Source organism: Prionailurus viverrinus, chromosome D2 (genome assembly GCF_022837055.1).
Source record: "Prionailurus viverrinus isolate Anna chromosome D2, UM_Priviv_1.0, whole genome shotgun sequence".
In the NCBI taxonomy this organism is placed as follows: Eukaryota; Metazoa; Chordata; class Mammalia; order Carnivora; family Felidae; genus Prionailurus; species Prionailurus viverrinus.
Window position 1 is genome coordinate 79889923 of NC_062571.1, and position 23903 is coordinate 79913825.

General features: G+C 53.6%; 1 long non-coding RNA gene across 3 annotated transcripts; it reads right to left on the minus strand.

Annotated features, from left to right (window-relative positions):
* Nucleotides 1–9850: 9850 nt before the first annotated feature.
* LOC125148258 (uncharacterized) lies at nucleotides 9851–22611 on the minus strand. Of its 3 annotated transcripts, none has more exons than XR_007145478.1 (5): nucleotides 22512–22611; nucleotides 21388–21480; nucleotides 20605–20760; nucleotides 20286–20382; nucleotides 9851–10033 (listed from the first exon to the last, which is right to left on the minus strand). It is a non-coding gene; the product is annotated as an uncharacterized LOC125148258 (long non-coding RNA). The 3 variants fall into 3 exon arrangements; XR_007145477.1 differs by having other exon boundaries at nucleotides 20098–20382; XR_007145476.1 differs by lacking the exon at nucleotides 9851–10033 and having other exon boundaries at nucleotides 19938–20382.
* Nucleotides 22612–23903: the final 1292 nt, after the last annotated feature.

A 23903-nucleotide genomic window follows, 5' to 3' on the forward strand; every position in this document is an offset into this window, starting at 1 on the left:
CTGCCAACTCTGCAGATCAGGGTGGCAGGTTTTTAACAGGCTTTTGCTTTGACGTTACATTAAACTTGTTTTATTTTGCAGACCATCTCAAAATGCTTAGCGTAAGACTTATTAAAGGCTTAGTTTCCTGTTTCGCAGATGGAGAAACTGAGGTCTGCCGAGCTTTGGAGGACTTGCCGCCTGATGTCCCCCAGGACCGCACCCCAGCCGACTGTGCACCCCGTCCCTGGTGTCTCTGCCTTTTCCGTCCTCAGAGGGGGTGTGCCTGGCAAGTTGAGTCTGGCCTGAGCTCACTGCCCTGGAAGCCAAGTCCCCTCACCGGCCCTGCAGAAATGTTTTCATTTCAGGGTTTGCCTTTTTCATAGCAGGGGCTCAACCCCTTAGTCCTTTAGACAAAGTAACAACAATGACAATGATGGTAATACGAATTGCATGAGCAGAGTTGTGATGGGGAACAAGCTTTATAATTAAGATTATTTTCCTAAGATGCCCCTGTATTTAGCAATAATATTATGGAAACAAGAATAAAGCTATCTGATTCTAATGAAGGGACAGTGGAAGGACAGCATGACTTTAAAAAAGCACGTTATACAGAAACAAAGGGGTCTCCTCCCCCTCCCCCCTCCCCCCCCCCCCCAACAGCCCTCAAGTTTAAATCTACTGCGTTCGAGCCAAAAATGAAATGCCTGTTCCCTGCTTGCTCCCGGATGCCAGGCCCATTGACAAAGGCCCACTTGTTCCTTGGGACACGTGCCTAGATGCATTTTCAGAGAGAGGTTCTGAGGGCACCAGTCACCTGCAGCTGCCCTGAAGATGACACATGTCATGGGGCTGGGCCCCTCCCCCCATTCATGTGCTGTACGTGGTGATTATTCTTGTTTCCTGCCGGAGAGTCAGCCTGGGATGAAACTCGCTGAGGTGGGGAGGGGGGGCACTGGCACACTAGGTCGGGAGTCCCCAGGTGAGGGCAGGGATGGCCCTCACAGCTTGTGGTCAGCCCATCGTGGCAGCTCCTGTGCTCTGAATCGGGAGGGGCCTGGGGCCCAGGGTGGGTGCACTGTAACGGAGGGAGAACACAGATCCACAGAGAGATGGCCTGTGCCTTGGTGAAGGTGGGCACAGCCCATGGGATCTGGGCATGCTCTCTCCCTCGAGTGAGCGAGTTTCAGGGCCTTCCGTGATGGCGAAGCTATAGCTGTGGGCATCTGCTGTCTCTGCCTCCCCCTCAGGCCCTGCCTGCCCACCCGCCACAACCCGCCCCCAACCAGGGCCAAATTCTTGGCTCTTACACCTGCCGCCGCCCACCCTGGGGCCATGATCTGCCTGCACACTGAACAGAATTGCCTGTCTAGGCGTCCGGCCCCTTCCGGTTCTGCCTTTGACGCCTGGTTCCCTCTGTGCAGACACCCCCTTCTGTCCTCACGTGCGCCTGTGTCTTCACTGTCCGCTGTTTGTCCTTCGAGATCCAGCTTCTTCCAGAAGCCTTTCCCGGCCACGGCTCCCATGGAGCACTGGTTGCCTGTGCCCAGGCTGCCAGACTCCTTCCTACAGGCTGTGCCTCCATTCCCTTGTGTAATCCCGTGATTGTGTGGCGGTGATCTCTTGCACAACAGTGATCTCTTAGAGGACAAGGACTGTGGCCCCAGGGTGGGGCTGGAAGCCTGCAGGCAGGTTAGGTGTTCGGGCTCATTAAATGACTGACCGAATGGACGGGATGCCGTGTGCACACCCTTAAGGGCCTTTTGGAGTGGAGACTATGCCAAGGCGGGACGTCTTGTATCTCAGGATTCCACATTTAATAGCTAAGGGCAGAGGTCAGAAACCTTTTCCTGGGGGGGTCAGATAGTAAACGGTTCGGGCTCTGTGGGCCACACGGTCTCTGCTGCAACTACTCAACCCTTACGTCGTAAGCTAGCGCAAAGGAGCGTGGTTGCGGTCCGATGAAACTTTATTTACAAACACAGGCGGAAAGTTGGATTTAGCCCACCAGCTGTAGTTTGCTGATCTTTGGCTGAGGGTTTGGAGTGGAATCATGTGCTCTTTCCATAGCTGGGTTTCCCCGCTGTCTGTTGGCCCTCTCTAGGGCCCGCTGGGGCTCCAGGGCAGGGGTGATGAGTGGCTGACATCTGCTTGCTCTCTTGTTTCCTTTGAGCCATCAGAGTGAAGGTCTCAGGACTCTCTTCCAGCCCTCTGGCTAGCTTTCTCAGTGTTCTCTGCATTTTGTTGTCCAGACACCTGCCCCAGGTAATCATAAGGACCTGTCCCCACCAGAGCAAGAAGAAATAGGCTCCAGTTATCTGGGTCTCTCCCACTCACCTGCAAGGTAGGCTTCCTCTCCTCTTCCTCCAAGCCCAGTCCTGCGCCCCTTCCTGTATCGTCCATGCAGAACAACGAGAACCCCAGCAGTGCCCTCTTCCTGCTATCTAAGCCTGCGCCACAAACCACGGCAAACTTGAAAACCGCAATAGCCCCGGTTTTTCTCACGGGCAGGGTACAGCTCTCCTCTGCTCTAGCTGGCCAAATCTGGGTGGCTTGAAGCCTATGGACCGGAGGTTTATTGACGCACCGTCTGGTGCCCAGGTCAGGAGGACTCAGTCCCCAGGAGGATAGGCAGCTGAGGCTCCGTGGTCACGTCTCTCTATCTCTTCTGGTGTCTCCACGGCACCTCTCCAGCATGGTGACTTTTGGGTCATGACATTTCTTAATGTGAGCCCAGCCCTGAGTGTCCTTCCCAAGGTGCATGTCCCAGAAGAGCCTGAAAGAAACCGTGTCACCTTTTATGACCTAGCCTCAGAAGTCATGCAGGATCACTTCTGGCACATTCTATTCATTGAGGCAGTCACAAAGGTCCTCCCAGGTTGAAGGGAGGTGACCTAGGCTCCGTGTTACCATGGGAAAGGATAATGTGCCGTAAGAGCACGTGGGACCATTTTTGGGAAAGAGAGTCCCCACATCTCCACTTCCCGGGCCCTGCTGTGTGCCAGGCACTGCTCTTGCCACTTCGCTATTCACGTTATCTGCACAGACGTATGATCGATACCCGTGTATCTGTGACGATATCTCACGAAGTCCTTCTTCGTTCCCCTGAGCCCTTACTACCTGCATGTAAAGTTCATTCTGAGTGTTTCCCGTTCTTGACGCAGTTTCCCATCGTGTGGCACATACACGCTCGTGGAGTCCAAAGGACACGAGTCTCGGGGTCTCGGCTTCCTTCCGGGGCGGGCTGAGCTGCCCGAGGCGGAAAAAGAGGCGATGGTGGCACTGGGATGTGACCCGCTGGCTGTCGAGTCACTGTGCGAGTGCCAAGCTGTGATCATGACTGGAGTCCACACGTTCCCCATCCTCCTGTGGTTCAGGTGCCCAGTGTTACTCTCAGGAGGTCACTGTCCGCAGGGACATCTGGAAGCACGGCACACAGTCCTCTTGTGAGGAGGGCCCCGCCTGCGTGGGGCCCTCGACACGGGCGGCCTGGGGGCTGCGGATACTGAGTTTGCCTCGGCTCATATTTAGGGTGCAAGATGGACAGAAGCTAACTTCAATTTCAATCTTATTTTTGGTATGTTTGTACTTCCTAAGAGTTCTTATTCCTCTCTACTTTCGTAATTATTATGGCTGTAGCGACCAGAAGCCTTGAAGGCCAGCAGAATTCAGGGGAGTTATTATTTAACAATGAAAAACAAGAACAATTTTATGGGTTCCAGATGCACCTCGAAGACACCTTGCCAAGCCCTGTTTGGTTTTACAGATGAAGAAAGCGAGGCTCAAAGAAGGGCAGGGACTTCCCCAAGGTCACACAGGTGTTTGGCCAGGGCTCTGCCCGCTCTGCCTGTGTCTCCCATGAGGCCTCTGTCTGCAGGGTGTTGGTCCCCACCTCTGAGGCAGCGCTTTCCTTGTGGCCCTGCGGCACGTTAGTCGGCTACAGCTCCAAACGTTTTCCAGAGTGTTCCAGCACTTTCTGGACCACCAAGGACTCAGGTGGCAATTCCACACACTGGCCTGTGACTTCCCTTCACCAGATTGTTCTCTGGTGACGGGGTGTGTGGCCGAAGCAGTGGTTCTGACCCGTGAGCACGGGGACCGCAGTTTTGGCTCCTGGATGCGGCCACAGCCCTGCCTCAGTGCCTGCAACCCGGTAGCTGTGACGTCTGGTGTTTGACTGACTGACTGGCTGAAGGAGGGAGGCCCCTCCCAGGCTGGCTCCCTCCCTTCTCGTCTCTTCCTGGGTAACCATTAGGCTTTGGCCGCAAGGCTTTCCCCCCAGTCCGGCTGACTGTGGGGCAAGCCTGCCCTATGAGGGATCCAGGATGCCCTGAATTCTGGTGGAACGCACAAGATGTAATTTACCCGCCCCTGGTTCTTAGCAGCACGACGAATTCCTTCCCAGTTCATTCAATTTGGTGGTGGTAACGTGCAAACATAGGCTGCGTTCCGTCTGCCTTTATGGACAGTAGCTTTTTAAATTCCAGGGCCCTGACAACTCTGGGAAGTTCCCGGAATCCTTTCTTTGAGTTTCTACCCTTTCTATTTCCCACTCGACCAACGACCAACGTTTCACAAAGCCGGCTCTCCTTTTTTTTAACTCGGTCTCTGCATTAGAATCGCGGGGACTGTTTTTTCAAATGCAGAGTCTTGGGCCCCCCCCGGATCTACCACCTCTGACTCTCCGGAGATGAAGCCCCGAAAATATTCACTTTAGCAGGCTCCTCAGATGATGTTTAAGCACCTGCTGTTTGAGACTGTGCCCTTGAGGGAATCTGGGGGAGTTATTTTGTCTACAGCTGTATGCCCTGCGCAGGACCTGGCACGGAAGGGTGATCGTAAACTGTTGAATGGGTGAATGATTCCATATCCTTGAACTTGACCTTGATCTCTTTGTTTGGGAACTGCCCTCCCACCCTACCCTCCGGGCCTCTGGCCCTCTATTGCACACCTAGAGCAGACACGACAGGTAACAGTTTCTCCTGCTCACAAGTACTGTCCTGTGAGTACTCTTTCAGGCATAGTCAAGTTCAGGGATAGGTAATATGGAATCTCAGGTGAAGGGGGTTAATCATCTTCAAAATTATTGTGTGTGTGTGTGTGTGTGTGTGTGCGCGCGCGCGCATTGCCTGTTTTAGGTGTTTAAAGGGCTCAACAGAAGGATGTCCTATTAATTTGAAATTACAAAATTATTGAGGGGATTAGTTATTTCTAACCAGTATATAACACGAGGATGCTGAATTTTTACGGTGTCACTTACTGGACATATAGCACACATACTGTGACAGGACAATTGTGCATGTGTGTGCACGCGCGTGTGAAGCACAGGCCGAGGAGGGGAAGGCCGGCCCCGCCCTGTCACCAGGCACACATCAGTGGTCTCGGGAGAAGGGCTGCCGGGTTGGCAGGGACGCCCGGCGACGCGTTCTTAGAAGGCCTGTGGTAGCAAAGACGTGGATAATTTATATGATGTTTAACTATCTTTTAAATAGCCAGTTTTTCTTGTACAGTGGCTGGGCTTCCATAAAACAGAGACAAGGCCTGCCCATTTGGCTCGGTTTTAGAGGGGACGGTGCTGTAAAGTTAATGCAGTGAGAAATCTATAGCGCTCTGGCATTAAACCCAACACGGGACATAAAGAATTGGGGCGGCTCTAAGCCACGGCGGCAGGTAAAGAGATTAAGCAATCTTTGCAGATGAAAATCATCCTGAGTGAGTGGGAAAGGGCCTCCCTGCACTGGGCAACCAGGAGCCAGGGGAGAGACGGGTGGGCTCTGTGCCTTCACCGTCTGTGTGCAAGGGTCTCTGAAAAGCCAGCCTAGACATTTAGCCATTGCTGGACCCTGGAAGTCAGAGAAGTCCTGAGGGAGAGAGAGGAAAAGTACTAACATGATAGTTTAATTCCCTTATTGATCCTTTGTGTGTTTGTTCTCATGCCCGACTTGGCTTATGGGAGAACAGGTATGGGTCCTCCCTGGTTACGATAAAGGCGTCAGAGCGCAAAGAAGAGAAGCCATCTCAGGATGCTGGGAACAGCAGCTCAGGGTTCCCGACCAGGATTCCAGCCCAGGCGGGCAGGGCGGGGTGGGTGTTGCCCCAGAGATCGGACCCCGGCCCCTGGCCAACGTGCTCAGTGCTTCCTGCCTGCCCCCCCCACCCCCCCCCACCGCACCCCAGACCACTTTTTGCCAGGGGTGCTTAGACAGATAAGGAGATTTATTCGACCAAGACATCTTCTCTCCCCAACCTGAGCGGCTGAGTCAGGGACCTCCAGACCCACAGGTATCGCTTTCCCAGGCGACTGGAACTAAATGTGTCTGCTCTGTGTAAGGGTGACCAGCTGGCCAGGAGCACGCATGGGGACACGGCAGTTTCATATGGGAGTGGTTGGTGGACGAGAGGCTACTGAGTGGCCGAACACGGTCGAAGGGACCAGTCCTGAAGGGGGCAGTGAGGGGCTGAACTGCTGAGGAAGGGCTGGGGCCTCTGGAAGTCTCTGGAAGCCTTTCCAGGCAGAGGCCTGGGTGTGGTCTCTCACCCTGGCCTTTTGACAGAAGTACCTGGTTTTCTCTGTTCATCCGGGACAATTGATATTTCCTCCCGTGGGGAAAAGCCCGAAGGAAAATGGAGACTGGAGGAAGGTGCGCAGGAAGGGGCTGGGCTGTGTGTGTGGGGGTGGGGGGGGCAGAGAAGGAAGGCAGGGTGCAGAGCGGAGGGCGAGAGCCAAGAAGGGAGCAGCAGGGTGGGCTGGGGGTTGGAGGCCAGTGGGGCACAGAGCTGCAAAGACTCAAGACCTGGACCTCATGCGTCAGAGGCCTTGACCCTCACAAGGGCAACAGGAAGGGTTGGAATAAAGGCCTGTGACGGCCCTGAGGGCAAGCTGGGCAAGCGTTGCCCCCCCCCCCCCCCCCCCCCCCGCCCGGAACCCAGGGCAGATCTCTGAAAGCATCTCCCAGAGCGGGCCCGGCCTCCCCACACTGTCGGAACCGGCTCCCAGTCCCCAGGACCCACCAGCACCTGCAGACATGAGCTGGGCCACGGGAAGCATGTGCTTGGGGCTGTGTTTCTCTAAGTGTTTCCTACATCTGCTAATTTGCCCCTAAAATGCTGCCTCTTCCAGGAAGCCTGTCGGCCACCAGAACAGAAGCTTGTCAGGAGTCTCCCTCGTGCTTCTGACTCTGGCCTCAGTTCCAAAGGGACAAATGTGGCCGCCTTGAGATTTGCCACTCCTTCTAGTCAAGATGTGGGCTGCCCACAGCCCCCTCCCTCGGCATCGCCTGGGGCCACCTGTCTTGTCTCACCTGAGCAGGTGGGCTCCTACAAGGACAGGCAAGGTCGCCACGGCCAGCTTTGCACCGTGAGCGTTGCAGGCCCAGGTGCCGGGCTGCCCAGTACTGTGCGGACACCAGAGATGGTGGCAGGGCATTTGGGTCACCAGGTGGTCCTCAGGCCCCCACGGGGACCAGCTTCCTGCGGCAAAAGGGCTTAACTCAGAACCCCTTCAAGAGCTGAATCTTCACCCCGATAAAGGGAAGAAAACACCGATCCGCATGGAGATCACCCCTTCAGCAGGTTTTTGTCTCAGGATCTCCCCGCGCACTGGGAACCCGCGGCTCGGAGGGCCTTTCCTCCTCCCAAAAGCCACCGGCCGGGAATCTATTTCTGAAATCCCGAAATCGAAACCTCAACCCGCAGATCCGGGCCAGGCTGAGGGTTCACTCGGAACTCCGAGAAGTCGCTCCGCCAGGGGGCATCTGCTGAAGGGATCAGTCAGGAATCCATAAAGTATTTATTCAGTGGCCCACAGCACCCCGCCTCCCTTGCTTGAGGTGGAACTGATGCAAAGTTTCCAAGACAAGCCCGCGATCGCGGCTGTCGCCAAACAATGCCATATTTCTTTTCTTCTCTTAAATTCTAGGGATCATTCCCTGTAAGAGGGCAATTTGTCTGTCAGGCAGGCAAAACAGGGGCCGCTCCCTGCCCTCATTAAGCTGACAGCACGGTTATTAGCAGAAAACGAAGCCCTCCCGCCATGAAGCTAGCCACTGTTTTATGGCAAGCGCCAGAGAGATATTTTCAGTAATTAATTTGATAAATATATTAATTATGAATTGAGTTGACAGTACAATCAGATTGTCAGCCTTCCAGACAGCCTCTTGTGATAAAGCTCTGTGATGAAGTAGTTGGATTTCAGACCTGTCATCCTGCAGGGCAGTCCCTTATCACCGTCTGCCCATTCACTCTGTAATTTCCTGCGCATTGTAATTAAATGGTAGCTTTCTGATTGGAAGTGACTCCTCAAACATAATCTCTCTTTCTTTTCCAGCCTGGTGGGGGAGGGGCACAAAAAAGCCCTTTGTTTCAGGGGATTTTTCATGTTGAGAAGCAGTACTCTGTCCCCCTTGTCTTTAAATGCACCTATCTGGTCCCGCAGGGACACCCCCCCCCCCCCCCGCCACCATCCCTCCCCACCTTGGGGGGGAGGCGCGTGGAGGAGGAGGAGGAGGAGGAGGAGGGGAGCTGGAGCCTCGGAGCTGGGGGTCAGGGGACAGAGTGGTGATGGAGGGCTGGGGGGGCTCACAGGTCCAGCCCTGCTGTCTTCTGGGCAGGTCACTGCTCCTCTGTGGGCCTGTTTCTTCAGCCAGAAAGAGAAGGGATTGGTCAAAATGGTTACGGGGGGCCCCCCCTCCAGGCCTGAAATTCTGGGATCCTGCGGACCGGGACGGAGCAAGTCTGCCAGTGCCCCTGCCCTCCAGAGTCCTGGGAAGGGGAGGGAAGGGGAGGGAAGGAGGAGCGAGCCAAGTGTCAGCTGTATTTCTGCAGGACAGGTCATTTGGGGAGTCCCTTGCCAGCACTTCTTTTTTCTCCTTTTGATGAAATTAATTATGAACACTGCCCGGGGTCATTTGACTCCGGAGATACATGTCAAGATAAAATATTTCAGAAACACTTATATTTAATAATTTAATATGGTGGTTCGCATTTGGGTGCAACAAAGGGAATTATTGGTAATTGCACATTTTAAAGAGGCAGAAGGAAGCCCAGCAGAGTGGGGTGGGGTGGGGGTGCGGCACAGGACAAAACGAGGAGGTTTTGTTTTAGGATTTGTGTACCTTGTAAGGAAGTCAACTCCTGAAGTCTGAGGAAGCAATGTCCAGTGCCCCAGCAAGACGGAAGGAGAGAAAGAGAGAGAGAGAGAGAGCACAGTGATCCTAAGGGGTAGTCGTTCTCAGCCTCGAAGTCATAGAAATTCTGTGCTCCGAGACTCAGAGACGTTGAGGGGTTGTCCCAGGCCACGTGGCTAAGGAGCAAGAACCCTGAGAAGGTCGGCCTCCCAGGCCAGTGCTCCCAGGTCATGGTGCCCTGTGGAAAAAACAGCAGCTTTGTGTCAGGAAAACCTAAATTCTAAATCCAAATGCCGCTTGCCTGCCATGCCTCAGTTTCCTCGTTTGCAAGATGGGCCAGTAAACTACCTACCTCAGGCTTGACGTGAAGATTAAATGAAATAATACTTTCAGAGCCCCTGAGTCACGGTGCAGGCTCGGTGGTTACCGGCTGGTGCCTGGTCCCTTCTCTGCTCTGGGCCTTTGTCTCCTCATCTTCAAGGTGGAGGTGCTGCTCTCAGCAATCAGCGGCATCACAAGAGAAGCCACCGTGGCCTGAGGTCTACGGCTGGACCATATTTAAACTCAGCTTGCTTCAGAGACCACGCATCCTACTGTAAAACTCGGTTTCCGCCTACCACCTGGATCGTGACCTGAGCCGAAGTCGGAGGCTTAACCGACGGAACCACCCAGGCTCCCCAAGACAGAAAGTTTTAACATGAAGCAAGAAAACTCTCACTCGCTACAGAAGGATTTCTGCTCGTGTTTCTTTCGCGAACAAATGCGCACTTAGCACTGTTTCCCAAAGTTCTAGATGGTGGTCCTTCGCTTCTCAAAGCGAGAGTCAGGGCTAGGAGCACAACCAGAGTCGAGTATTTTCCTTTGTCAGGTCGTGGTTGAGTCTCTATTTTAACGCGTTCCCACTGTATTTCAAAGAGGAGACACGGTTGCTGTTGGGAAAAAAAAAAAAAAAAAGTAAGACCAAAGACGGGGTATTATTGTCTGTTATCCCACCCTCCACCCCAGAAATGTTCTCAGCAGAGCCAGCCGGTGTCATTTATTAAATCCCGAATGAAGAATCATAAGCTGCTTTATTTTGTACCAGAAGCGGCTGCTAAGTGGACGCAAATTGATTCTGGAGAGGATGCTAAGTGGTAATCCTTCCCAGGTTCCCAGTAAAGAAAATATACCTATTGGAGGGAAGTTTCAACTTGGGTTTGAACTCGCTGATGCCTTTTTAGAGTCCAAGTGGAATCTATGGAGCTTTTGTGTGGCTGTCGGATAGCTTTGCTTAATGCCGAGGGAGGAATGATAAATATTCAGGAGGCTTTGATGTGGATCCCAAACGGGCCTCCGCAGGGGCGGAGGAGAAGGCGTTTGACACTGTGGTTTTCATCCCTCGGCGGGGATCGAACAGATGCTTGAAAATAAATGGCACCTGTGGAGAAGTGCACCGGCCCTGACTGTGCCTTCGGAGCCCGAGTTCCCCACCGCCAGCTCGAGGAGCCTGGGCTCAGGGCTCTGCCCGGCAGGAGCAGAAGGCGGACGGATGCACGCGGGGGGCGAAAGGCAGAGACTCACTTCGTTTTGTAATGTTTGCCGGGGAGCCTTTCTGACGAGCCCAGGCAACTGCCACTGAAGGCGCCCGTGAGACACAGGTTAATCTGCAGGCAGGGATAGGAAAGGGAAAAGCCCTCCAGAAATGAATAGCTAACGCCACTTGGGCTCAGCTGCCAGCCCCCACGGGGGCTCAGTTTCCCCACCCGGAAAACGAGGGGTGGATGAGGCCTGAGATGCTGTTCTTTGCCATCGTTTAGGGAGACGCAGTTGTCAGACTGGCCCCTGGGTGGGGACGGGCCTCTCCGGAGGCGTCGGTCTCAGCCCCTCCACCGCAGAGCCAACCTCCCTTCCTGGTGTGGTCAGAGAGGGGAAAGGCAGGGGGCTCAGGGGTGCCTGCAGTGCGCCTGCAGAGGTCAGGGACCCCAGGGCTCTCTCTTTTCTCTCTTCTGCTCTGGGAAGAGAGAATGTGTCTGAGCAAGAACCATCGATCGCCCTAAGAGACAGGAGACTATCTCCAAACCACCCAGCAGATCCTGGCCGTGTACCGCTCGGAACTTCGCTCCATGATGCCCAAGGCAGAGCCTCTACTCAGCCCTCCCTGCTGTCTGGGCTGCATCATGACTTTTGGGGGTCCTGGGCGCTTTGGTCCTCGTGGTCCCTTTCCTCCACAAAAAATTGTAAAAATCTTGTTTCACAACTGCTGAATGAAGGTGAATTCAATCTAAGCTGGATGCGTTGTTATAAATCCATTCTCCTATACTCGTTTCTTTCTTCTGATTTGGAGAAAAATCAAAACAAATATCTGTGGACCCTTAAAAGAAGACGTCATGGGCCCTGTGGCTGTGCATACATCGACCCCGCTCACTGTACTCTTCTGAGAAGCCATCCCTTTTCAGAAGCTGAGGGGCGCCTGGGTGGCGCAGTCGGTTAAGCGTCCGACTTCAGCCAGGTCACGATCTTGCGGTCTGGGAGTTCGAGCCCCGCGTCAGGCTCTGGGCTGATGGCTCAGAGCCTGGAGCCTGTTTCCGATTCTGTGTCTCCCTCTCTCTCTGCCCCTCCCCCGTTCATGCTCTGTCTCTCTCTGTCCCAAAAATAAATAAACGTTGAAAAAAAAATTAAAAAAAAAAAAAAAAAAAAAGCTGAGAGCCTTTTGGATTTGCATCTCCACGAAAACCTGTTGGCCGGAGGGCAGAGGGAGATGGGAACGTGTTCTGCTGAGCTGTCCAGGAAGGAAGGTGGGGGCCACCCTGGTGTCAGAGTGCAGCCCAGCCCTGTGCTTCGGGGCCAGAAAGACCCGAGGCTCTCATTTCTCCCACCGCTCTTCCTTCCTCAAGGACCCTGCAGGTTTCTTTCTCCTGGCCTCAATTGTCTAATCTAGAAAATGGGGCTAATGTCACCTTGACCCCAAGTCTCCTGACGCACGTGGCCCTGGAAAGGGAGAGCCGTTGTTAGAATGTGACGTGCACCATGACCTCAGGATCCATATCGTCCGCGAAGTCGCAGCGTCCATCTTGTCCCCAGAGTCCGTCAAACGTGTCACACTTGGCAGACCACGTGCTCCAAGTTGTCGCCTTGGGAATTACGGGCCCCGGAACCGCTCAGCTGCCGTTGACGCCGAGGAGAAGACAAAGGGTATTTTTGTGTTTCTTGCGTCAACAAGAGATTTTCCAGGCAAATCAACTGAAATGTTTGCATGGGGGACAAAAGCCCCGGGGACCCTCGCAGAATTCTTTCTGTTCACTGGCTGGCCACAAACTTCGTATCAGTTGGCCAATCTCAGCCCTTAGGACACTATGCACGGCTCATCCCTGAATCAAATCAACGAGGGCTTCTGAAGGTTCCTATAATTTTGTGTGGGAACGATGTCTTAAATTAATATTTTCTTTGGCTCAAAAGGCTGCCTGGGCCTTTGGCTGAGTGTTCTGGCTGCGGGGGATCAGGGAGTGACCCTGGCCAGAGGGCCCCGCTGTGTGGGGACAAAAGTCCCCCCCCACACACACATCAATAACGAGAAAATATCTCACCCGGTGGCACTAGTTCACCAAAATGTTTTACACCAGTTGAGCACAAAAATCAATTCTGAAGTGCGGTATATCACAGTCATAAATTACACGTGTCTGATCAAAAAAGTGAGGGCAAAGGGCAAAGGTGAGGACAAGAAAGTTCTCGCTGGCAGAGGAGGCCCTGGACGAGGCCCACGCGGACATGCCCGGGACGCAGAGGCCCGCGTCCTGGAAGGCCGGTCACAGGTTCCTGTAACCCTGCCCCAGAATTCAGGTGGGAAATGGGCCGGGAGCCGAGTCAGGGCTGAGCACGGACCTCTGACTACACAGCTGATTTGTTCCAGGAGAGCCCCGGCCTCACCGAGCGGCCCTCAGACCCGCTGTGCCCCTCGGCCTTTGGATCTGTCTCAACTCAGGTTAGCACCAAGGGAAGGCGTTGTCTTGGCTTGTCCACTGTCCCCTTCCCTCCAAGTTTCTGATTAGGGGCGCCTGCTTTATTTTTGAAAAATGTTTATTATTTTTGAGAGAGAGAGAGAGAGAGACAGACAGACAGACAGACAGAGCATGAGTGGAGGAGGAGCTGAGAGAGAGGGAGACACAGAATCTGAAACAGGCTCTAGACTCTGAGCTGTCAGCACAGAGCCCGATGTGGGGCTTGAACTCCCGGACCGGGAGATCATGACCTGAGCCAAAGTCAGATGCTTAACCGACTGAGCCCCCAGGCGCCCCAGGGGTGCTCCGCTTTTAATGGAGACACATTTTAGGGACTACAGACTTTGTTGAGTGGCCACAAAAGTAGCTTGCAGATGGTAAGAGATGTGGCTCCTTTTTGCAGTGGATGGGCTTAGGAAGTCTTTGACATGTGTCCCCAAAGATGACTTGCTTTCTCAGTAACTAGTGGGGACGCCGCACGATGCTTTTCAAGAACCAGCTCCCCCCAGCTCTGCCCCAGGTCAGAGGGGACGTGACTGCCAGTTCCCCCGGAGCACCCAGCTCAGGCCCCCCTGCCACTCGGCCACTGCCTGCTTTCCCCAGCTCTGGTCACCCCGAAACTCCACAGCGGCTGCTCGCAGTCGTGCTTCTCCAGCAGCCCGTTCGGTGCCACGTCCGCTCTGGTCAAAGCGAGAGGCGGCCTCGGCTGGGAAGCAGGGTGTGTGCCTTTGTGCACAGAGCACTCTGTGGTCCCTCAGTCACATTGCCCCACAGACTCGACTCATTTCATTTCATTTCATTTCATTTCATTTCATTTCATTATTTCATTTCACTTCACTTCACTTCACTTCCCTTCATTTCACTTCACTTCACTTCATTTCATTTCATTTTCAGACTCATTCTATGTGAGTGCCAGAATGAACCTTCGAGGTTGTCTAGTCAGACCCATTCTTTGCAGAGATGGGCAAACTGAGGCCCAAAGTAGGCCATGACTGCTCAGATCATAGGTGAGGGAGGTCTAGGATTAGGGCCAGGGCCACTGGAGTCCTCCCCAGGGCTTCCCTGTCCTTCCTGAGGCAAGGGAAAGGTGCTGGGAAGGGCTGTTAGCTGCCGCATGCAGGGCAGTGGGGAATAGCTCCCATAACCCCTACGTCCGGTCCCTTCCTCTTTTCCGACGGAGGGGGCTTTCTCTCCAAGGGAGTGGCGACTCCCCTTGGCTCCCACTTTCTCCTGAGTGAACACCTCTCTGTTCTGTACGAACCACGATATTAACTGGAGCCCACTGGACAGTAGGATGTCTCCAGGGCTTGGGAAAACATCTCGTAGAGACCTTCTAAGCTCCAAACCCAAATGGGGACCAGATCCTGTCTGGGTGGTGTCTTTACCTCACTTGGGAGGAAAGGAAACCAGGGCACAGGTGACCCACCACCCATCTCTGCCAATAGTGAAGCTGCCCACCTCTCCATCTGGCCGAGCTCAGAACGACCCATGTGCCCTTGACACTGTGAGATGCGTGCGAGCCCCTTCAAGGGAGTTCTGGCTGAACCAAGGGCTTTGCTGCCTGCCTCTCCTCTCTCAGCAGGGTCACCCTCTGCTCCACAGGTCCCCTGAAGTCCCCAGACCTGCCCAGGGGTGGCCTTGCATGGACAGGTACAGAGAGATCCCCCCATTCCCTGAATCTTCCATGAGGCCGGGCCTGTGCTGGACCCCGAGACTCTGCAGAGAGCAATAACCAGCCTTGTCCTCAAGGGACTTGAATTTCACAGAGGGGCCCCGACCTGCAAACAACATGGGGTCTTCAAGCTTGCAACTCCTCTGTGTGGCCATTGTTTTCTCCCCATTTTAATGCTTCAGCTACTTGTTCAGCTAATATTTATTAGGTATCAATATATGAGGGACGATGGGCGAGATCCCAGGGACAAACCAGGGGATATCACCCTAATTCCACTGCCTTCATGTGTCCCACAAATCCCCCCTCCTCTGCCCTACCTGCTTTGTACTCCAACCGCGCTGGATGAACACCCCTGACCGTGGCAAGCCTTCCCAAGGGCTGACTCCCCACCTGGACCACCTTCCTCCTCCCCCTGCCAAGTTTCTACATCCGGGAAACTCCAGACCATCCTTTTGGGATCCGATCAAAACTCAAAACTCACCTCCCGCACGCCACTCTGGATGCCCTAGGGGGTGAAAGCAGGACCCCCAGGCTGTGCCCCTGACCAAGTTCACCAGGGAGCTTTGTGATTCTTCCCCCTAGAAGCCGCCTATCCCGCAAGCCAGTGATGGCGGGGAGTGCCGTGTTCTGAGCCATCTTTCTCCTCCCGGTCCCCAACACGGAGGCTTGAACATAGTAGTCTTTTTATCCACCTTGCTGTTGGATTGAATACCTATTGCACAACAACCTCTCTCAGCCTCCACCCTCCCGCTCCGGTGGGAAACCACATGCCAGCGATGGGCGTGTGAGACAGCGATCCATTTTCAAAGATGCGTGTTTGCATGGGTGGGGTGGGCAGTGAAGAGTGGGGAGTTGAGAAAGAAAGAGAACCCAGAGCCTGGTCCCCCACCACGGCCACTCTTCTGCAGGCCCTGTGCCTCGTCAGAGTCCCGATTCCATGCAAGTGGAGGGTGTTAAGGGTTGTGCTGTGCTTCATGCCATCCCGCAGTGCCGAAGCCACCTGGGGGCTGGTACCCCCCTCTTCGAAAGCCAGACCCCCGCTCAAATGAGCACGGTCTCCATCTCCCTGTGGTCCTGGTGTCTTCTAGAACCGCCCTGCAACCAGCTCACTGATGGCACGCAGAGCTAGAAGAGTTTGAAAACTCTGAATTGATTAAATGAATGAGCGGTTGATTAAGGACTGAAATCGACGCTGAAACAGTTGACGAAGTGAAATTATGACCCCGTCGTGCAGTCACAGAGGAAGATTAATGCGCTAACATCTGTGGAGCCCCCAGCATTTCAGCAAGGGGTCAAGCCACCCAAGCTCTCATTCCAAGGCTGTTGAATCCAAAGTCCGGGGAGATCCAGACACCCCCCCCGCCCCCCAAACAAAACCAAGTTCCTTTGTTCACGTATTCAACGAAGATGTATTGAGGGCCCACCGTGACCACACACTCTTCCACATACATGGGATCCATCTGTGGATAGATGGACAAGTGTCCATGCAGTTTAGAGCAAGAGACGGTAAACAATACTAAGTTTGTAAATTATATGGGACGTTAGACAATGAAAAAACAGGCCAAATAAAGACGACTGGGAATATGTGTGTGTGTGTGGGGGGGGGGACGGAATTAAATTGTGTGATTTCAACGGGGTGGGTAGGGAAGATCACACTGAGCAAGTGAGATTGGCAGTAGGCGGAAAAGAACGTTTGGAAGCAATGAGCACCCAGTCGTCATTCCTGCAGGTAGCACTTCCCCGGAAGTCCTTCATGGGGTTTCCCTGTCCAGGGGGGTTCTGCTGCTCCAAGATGAAGGAAACTGTCAGGGGGTGGGTGGTCTGGGGTCCCGTCCTATTTGCATATTGACAGGTTAGTCTCCTGCAGTTTCATGGGTGCTGGCAGGAGACACAAGATGCCTGGGCAGGTAAACTCTTCTGTTTACCCGCTTAGGGACTCAGGGGCATCCCGGGCTCCAGGCAAGTCTGCCCACGTACCGCCCTTCAAGAATCTTCATTTGCATACAGTGTATAGAGAAGTCCACTAACTTAATTAATAATTAGACAGAGACTCCAAATCCTTTGAGAGCTACTCAGTAGTTTCTGGCCTCTCCCCAGGCAAAGGAACCGAGGAGGGCTTTTTTTTTTTTTTTAAATTTTTTTTTTTTCAACGTTTATTTATTTTTGGGACAGAGAGAGACAGAGCATGAACGGGGAAGGGGCAGAGAGAGAGGGAGACACAGAATCGGAAACAGGCTCCAGGCTCTGAGCTGTCAGCCCAGAGCCCGACGCGGGGCTCGAACTCACGGACCGCGAGATCGTGACCTGGCTGAAGTCGGACGCTTAACCGACTGCGCCACCCAGGCGCCCCGAGGAGGGCTTTTTATATGTGACAATGAATCCGTTGTTAGCTCTGATTGTATGGGAGCCAAAGTCTACGGTATCGGGGGTTCGCACTCTGCCTGAACTAGGGTGTTTTGCACGGTTTCTCCTTCCCAGTGCCACTGGATTAATATTTAGCAATTTTATGGAGGTGGAAACTGCCAATTAAGGGCAGTTCTCAAATAGGGAAATGATACTGCTGTTTACCCAAGAAGAGCTAAACACTCCTAAGGACGACTTTCTGTCATTCTTTACTGAAATTCTCTTGAGAGTTAACAATAGCTCCCAAATCAGTAAATTTATCCATTAGAACCTGCCCCTGCCAAATTCCCTGATACAGATCCGCTAATCGTGATTCTTTTTTTTTTTAAAAAAGTTTATTTATTTATTTTTGAGAGAGAGAGAGAGAGAGAGAGAGAGCATGAGCAGGGGAAGGGCAGAGAGAGAGAGAATCCCAAGCAGGCTTCATGCTGTCAGTGTAGAGCCCTACGTGGGGCTGGAACTCGCAAACCATGAGACAATGACCTCAGCCGAAATCAAGAGTCAGATGCCTCATCAGCTGAGCCACCCAGCTGCCCCTCCTGTCATTGTGACTCTAAATGAAGACAGGCATCGCCCCCCCTTCCTTTCCTATTCCAGCACCCCTATTAATCATTGATTAATGAGATTGGCCTCTGAACCTTTGGGCTCCTCAAAAAGTGCTCAGAGTGCATATGAATACTTAGCTTCAAGGTTGCTCCTTGTAGGGGTCTTTTTAGTAAGAAATATTGGAAAAAAACTTTGATGCCCAATAACGGGATTAATTGAATACATCGTGGCAGAGATATTCATTAGAAGATTTTGCGGCCACACAAATGACGCGGCAGGAGTATATTCCAGGGCGTGAAAATGTCTCCAGGGCAAAAGCCACAAAGCAGTGTGTCGTGTGTGATCCATTTTTGTGCATACAGGTGTGCACGCCTGTGGCCGATCACGTGCACGCACAAGAACTGGCCCGGAGCAAGATTAGCACACCGTCACGGGTGTTTTCCCTTCACGGCGAGATTGCTGGTGATTCTATTTTCTTCCGTTTTGCTCATCTCCTTCTCATTTTCCCACGGCACACGCATATATATTTCTTGTGGCCTCAGGAAATCAAAAGTTATAAAAAGGGTGCAGAGGAGGGAGTTCTTCTGGTTGGAATGCGGGCTCTCCACGTAAGGAGCAACCGATTTGTGTCCCCAAAGCCCAAAGTCCCACCAGCACTGCCTTGCCTTGCGTCAGGTCCATCACCTGCGGCACGGGGAGGCCGAGCCCGTTTGTGGTGAACGGGCGAGGAGGTGTGGCAGAGGGCAAAGGAGTCTGTGCCTTGACCTGTGTCTGCCTTCTAGAATGAAACCTGAACGTGGTGTCGTGCCCTCTCTGAAACTCCACTTGCTTTGATCCCCAGACCTGGGGCTCTTCTAAAGAACTCTGATTCGCAAGTCTCGGGACGTGTCCCCAGTGACTTTGCCCCATAGGTAATGTGGCCCACATCCTCTGCCCACGGTCTTGGGGGACCTGAACGCCGGGGACAGGTTAGGCACCCACCCGGGACTCCAGTACCCCGCTGGGTTCCCCGGGTCTCTGACATTCACAAGGACCCAGGCGCTGAGCTCCGAGCAGGCAGGTGTCCTCTGGAAAGAGCACATGTGCCTCCTGCTTTAGGGCACAGAGGGGGCGGGCGCCAGCAAGGGCGGTGGAGGCGAGGACACTGCTTGCTATCTGCAGATCTGGCTGTGGCTACGGTCGTGTGGTTTGCAATTAGACGAGAGGTCCGGGGGCCTGGGAGATCATTTCCTTCAGCAGGTTATCATTTGGGCAAAATCAGGGACTTGTCCGGCTCAGCCCGCCGCCCCCACCTGCTCTCTCTGCCCCCGCCTGCTCCTGCCCGGACAACCCTGGCACCTTTGTGCCACAGAAACGCTGGCTGCCTGCTCCCCTGGTGGACCTCGAAGCACCGATGTCCTCTGGGCAGACCGTGTTGTCCGGTGGCCCCCTTTCCTGGAGACATAACCCCAGCGACCGCTTCCCCCACCCCGCGGATCCAGGACCCCCCACCTCCTCCTCTCGTGACTTGCCAGTTTGTGATTCTTCGTTTATCTGCACAATTATGAGTCGCTGTCTTCTCCACCAGACTATGGGTCTAGGTTTTATGCCCACTCGTCTCCCAGCACCTCGTGCAGAGCCCGGCACAGAGTAGGCTTTCCGATAAACGGATGAATGAATGAGTAAGTGCATTACCCACGTGTGACGGTCACCAGAAATGTTCTCACCTTAAGGTGCTTTTGGCCTGGGGCGGGAGGGGTGGGGAGGCTGGATGGCTCAGTTGGTTAAGCGTCCCAACTCCGAGTTTCAGCTCAGGTAGTGATCTCACAGTTCATGAGATCGAGCGTCACATCAGGCTCTGCGCTGACAGCGTGGAGCCTGCTCGGGATTCTCTCTCTCTCCCTCCCTCCCTCCCTCCCTACTCCTCCCCCACTCATGCTGTCTCTGTCTCTCTCTAAATAAATAAATAAAACTTTAAGAAAAGAAAGAAAAAAGAAAAGATGCTTTTTCTTGGAATTAACTCCCCTGGGCGTGAGCCCAAGTTCAACAACGCATTACTGTGTGACCTCGGGCCAGTTGTGTGACTGACGTTGCTTCCCTCTCTGTTAAATAGTTTTCTTTTGGTTTGGTTTTCAGTGGCGGGATTGCAGTGAAGGTGAACTAAGATAATGTCTGTAAGTGCCGGGCGCAGGCAACACCCAGTGGGGAAGCTGCTATTTTTTCTGTTACGACTCTTGGTCTTTATTATTCTGTCCTCTGAGCCACTTCCTGCCAGAGCTGGAGGTCACCCTTAGTTAGTTACATAATCCCTTGAAGTCTGCATGGATCTGGGCCTCTCTACCTGCCTGTGTGTTACTTTGTCGTCCACACTCAGTGTCCTCGGGGTCGGGAGGGGGCAGAGAGAAAGAAATCGGCGCACCTTTGCGATAAGACATCGTGCAAATGCAGGGGGAGAATCCCACTCCCCCGATGCCACCTGTAGCCTCATCTGGCTCCAGTGCCAAGCTTCTTGGTTCGTACGCGATGCCGATGCAGGTGACCGGCCTGCCAGCGAGGGGCGGACCCTGAGGATGGCAGGAAATGTGACAGTGGGCTGCCCCCTCCTACCTCCCAGACCAGGCTCCATGGAGGGCTGCCTCCCGAGGTTCAAGAAGGGATCCCAATGGGTCTGTTTCGGTCTGGACATCACCGTGGGGTGGAGACTCTGGAAGGGAAGGCAGACTTTGGAGAAAGTTGATTCAGCTATGGACACTCAAGGGCACAGGGATTGGCTTCTCTGGCCCGTGAACAATCAGGAACACTTCGGGGTCTGTTTCCGGCCCAGAGAGGTGAAGCACCTGACACGTGCTCACCCAGCTGCTAAGATCCCAAAGCCGTTCCCTCAGCCCCACTGGCCCTCCGATCAGTGTTTTCACCCCAAGTTTACCTGGACACCGGTTTTAATGACTTCCAATCGTATGATGGCAACCCTTGCACCACCCAACGTTTGATCACCAAGTTTCAAATGCCAGGTCCCGGCTGAGGCCAGAGAATACACCGATGGACGAGACTGGCTCCTGGGGTTGGCTGACTGACAACGCCCCTAGGGTTAAGCAACATTTCATCTCACTTAGCAGTTCCCACCGCCCCACATGGTATTTATCTCACCTTTATTCATCCCCCCCTCCCCCAGCAAGTGTTCAATCGAGCACCTACTTTGCGCCACCAAATGCAGTAGGAGGCTGAAGATCTAACTGTGGCCAAAAAATAGACTCAACGCCACCGTCAGAGGACTTAGGAGAGACACTGAACATGCGTACAGATCAGCGGGGTTAATCATCACAGAAGAGGGGGAATCTGTCCTCTCGTTTGCCTCCACCTCTGGGAGGTCAGAGGAAGCTTCCCTGCAGAGCAGACTCTGAACTGAAGTCTGACGGTTGAGCGGGATGTCACGAGGCAAAGAGGGGAGGAAAGATCATTCCAAGGAGGGGGACTGGGCTACGTAAATGTCCTGGGGCCAAGAGAATGCATGTGACTTACCACGGGATAGCCAGGAAGGGTGGAGAGGAGAGGGGGAGGCAGTTGGAGAAGAGATAAGACAGACAGACAGACAGGCAGACAGACAGGGGAGTTTTAGTCCTTATCCCCAGAAAAATGGGAAGCCATTGCAGGGTGTCAAGCCAGGCAATGACACAAATTAGACTTGCATTTTCCAAAAGATGGCTCTCACTGCAGAGTGGACCTCAGATGGGAGGAAGGCAGGCCGGGAGTGGATGGACCATCTGGAGACCTTGCCAAGGTCCTGATGAGCAGAGATGGTAGCCTAGAGTAAGGTGGGGGCAGGACAGCTGAGACAGGAGGTCCAAGAAGGAAGTGACGGGGGGCAGTGTTGGGTGTGACAGAAGGTGGACATGATGCCTGAGTGACACCCCTTCGCTTGAGTGACCAGAGGCCACGGGTGACCTTGCTGAGCACTATTTCAGATGACAAAGCCCGAGGCTCAAAGAGGTGAAGGTGACTGATACAAGCCATAAGCTAAGAAAGGGTAGAATCAAGTCGTGAACCCAGGTCTGCTGACTCAAAATCCAGTGCTCTAACATCGGAAAATGAGGATTTAGCCTGAGACCCTAGTGTGGTCTCCCAGGAGCAACGGGGGTTCCCTCTGCTCAAATTACATGTATGCTCAGGGTGGGCTTGGCTCTGACCCCGTGTCTGCTCACTCCGAACCCAGGAGGAAGGGGTGGCCTCGTGTGGGACATGCCTGTTCTGGCGGTAGAGGGGAGGAGCCCAGCATACCACAGTCAGACGCTGGAAGGCACTGGCTCTGTGACAAGAACGAGGTGTGAGTGGGTGGATGCCCTCTGCGGATGCTTGTAGAAGTCTCGTGCTGCCCCACTGAGCAGCTCCTCTGACTTGACCCGTGACATTTAGGTGGCTGAGCATGACTGGCATAGACCGAAAATCTTGTTCCATATTTTGACGTGGATTTGCAGGGGATCCTTCTGCTGTCCTTGGGCCAAACTCCTTGAGCAACACCCGTTCCTTGTACCCACACTTGATCGGACTCAAAGTTGTGATTTCATATCGGTTTTCCTTCTCGTTTTGAAATGCAAACCTGGGGACACCTGGGTGGCTCAGTTGGTTAAGCGTCCGACTTCAGCTCAGGTCATGATCTCAAGGTCTGTGGGTTTGAGCCCCACGTCGGGCTCTGTGCTGACAGCTCAGAGCCTGCATCCTGCTCCGGATTCTGTGTCTCCTTCTCTCTCTGCCCCTCCCCCACCCTCTCTCTCTCTCTCTCTCTCTCTCTCTCTGGCTCAAAAATATATAAACGTTAAAAAAAATTGACATGCAAACCTGGTATTAACTTGGATTTTGGTTGACTCCTGCCATGTTTGGGCTGGGGGCGTGCTTGAATTCACACAGGGCACCCAGCTGCCTGCCAACTCTGGGTCTCTTCCCACCGCATCACTGCTTTTCAGATCATGCTTTGCCAAGCCCTAGGGAGTCAGGGAAAATGCCTTTATTACCTCACGTCTCCATGGGAAGGGACTTCTGACACCCTCTGTCATGGCAGCCCAGGGTGGAGAATGGGTGCAAGCATCTCTGATTTCTCCTTCCGCCCTCTGGGAGCAGCAGTGGCCAGTGGTACCTGTGACACGCGGACAGCTGGGTGCCATTGCCAGAAACTCCCTACACGGAGGCATTTGAGTGGGGTCTGCCTTTTTCTGCCTCCTGTTCTTTGGATCTCTTTTGTCTGCTCTGGCATTTGGGGCACTTGTACAGAAACTGGGGCCTCCTCTCCATCTTCTGTCCCTCAGTCTGTTGGAAGGGGTCAGGCTAGTCAGCCTCACTGTCCTGACTCTAAAATGGGGGGAAACCTGGTGTCTCGGCTGCGTTCCTGAGTCCAGCTGGGGAGTATTTGGAGAGCCACTGGCACGGCTGATAACTCGGACACTCGGATGCCAGTTGACCCCTTGGGTCTACCTTCTGCTAGTTTAGAGGCAGGGGCAACGAATTTTTATCCCGAACTTCCAACAGGCTGGGTCAGGGTGCAGCTACGTTCTTCTGATTTCTCTTTTGCAGTTTTGCTCGAAGAAGTGATATCCTTGTGAAAAGGTTAGTTTGAAAGCCAAGGAACACTGGGCGTTTGAGGCATGAGTTTATCAACTCTTGGAGTGGAGAGCTCTGTGGGACAGAGGGAGGACTTTCTGGCCTTTTGAAACCTAAATATTCTGCTTCCTCCCAGGATCTTAGCTTGGGAATAAAGAAGCCATCCTTCCAGAACCTCGGGAGAAGGGTTGACTTCAACATCTGTGGAAGTCTTTTAATTTCTTCCTTCAGTAGGTTCAGCTTGGCCGACTGAAACCATGTTTAGAGTATTGTAATCATGTTAACAGGAGAGTCGGCCTGCCAGGAGAGCAGGAGTGCCTTTCTTTATTGGGCTGCTGTCTCCCCTCTGGTCGTGTGTTGGGTGGTTCACATGAATTATTTGACTTAGTCCTCCAAGCAGATAGGTGGGTGGACGTAACTGTCTTGTTTTACACCTGAAGACGCCGAGGGTCTGAGTGATTAGTGAGATGGCAGGCTCACTGGGGCTGGGGAAAGGACACACAAACATCCGGGAAGGTAAGACCCGCCCTCGAAGAATCAACCATGGGGTAAACCTTGACTAGCAAGGCCCTTGGTGATCGGCTGGCGTAACTTGCTCATTCTATAATGAGGAAAGGTGAAGCCAGGGAAGCGGAG